Source organism: Solanum dulcamara, chromosome 8 (assembly GCF_947179165.1).
Source record: "Solanum dulcamara chromosome 8, daSolDulc1.2, whole genome shotgun sequence".
Taxonomy (NCBI): Eukaryota; Viridiplantae; Streptophyta; class Magnoliopsida; order Solanales; family Solanaceae; genus Solanum; species Solanum dulcamara.
In genome coordinates this window covers 45587432-45588169 of record NC_077244.1, presented here as the reverse complement: position 1 = coordinate 45588169, position 738 = coordinate 45587432, and the positions used below count along the sequence as shown (strand labels likewise).

The 738-nt window shown below is 34.7% G+C and overlaps 1 non-coding gene across 1 annotated transcript; it reads right to left on the bottom strand.

Moving 5' to 3' along the window:
- Positions 1-406: 406 nt before the first annotated feature.
- On the bottom strand, positions 407-525 carry LOC129901761 (5S ribosomal RNA). Its single transcript, XR_008769936.1, has one exon. It is a non-coding gene; the product is annotated as a 5S ribosomal RNA (ribosomal RNA).
- Positions 526-738: the final 213 nt, after the last annotated feature.

The window sequence follows — 738 nt, the reverse complement described above, 5'->3', positions numbered from 1 at the left end:
AAGATATGAAGATTTGAATATATGAAAATTTGAAGATACGAAGATTTGAAGGTTTGAAAATATGAAATTTAGAGATTTCAAGATATGAAGGTTTGAATATATGAGAATTTGAAGATATGAAGATATGGAGGTTTGAAGATATAAGTTTTGAATACTTGAAGATATGAAGATATGAAGATTATAAATTTTTGAAGATTGTATTAAAACTGGAATGTTTCTGCAAGATGTATTATAAATATATTGTTACAACAACAACAACAACAAACCCAGTATAATCCCATAATGTGGGGTCTGGGGAGGGTAGAGTGTACGCAGACCTAACCCCCACCTTGAAAGGTAGAGAGACTGTTTCCGAAAGACCCTCGGCTTTAAGAGAAGACAAGATAAAAGGTCAGATAGAAAAGGAGGGATGCAACACAAGGACTTCCCGGGGGGTCACCCATCCTAGTACTACTCTCGCCCAAGCACGCTTAACTTTGGAGTTCTAATGGGATACGGTGCGTTAGTGCTGGTGTGATCGCATCCTATAAATATATTGTTAACGAATAATATATATATATATATACCTTATAAATTATTTGATTTATATCACTGAGAAAATGAGTGATACCTAAATTATTATCACGATCACAGAGAAAAATATATTATGCCTATATTTAAATGTGTTACCTAAATTATTGTCACAATCCGAACCCAGGCCATGATGATGCCCACTATAACTCCCGAGTAGGCAAGCCA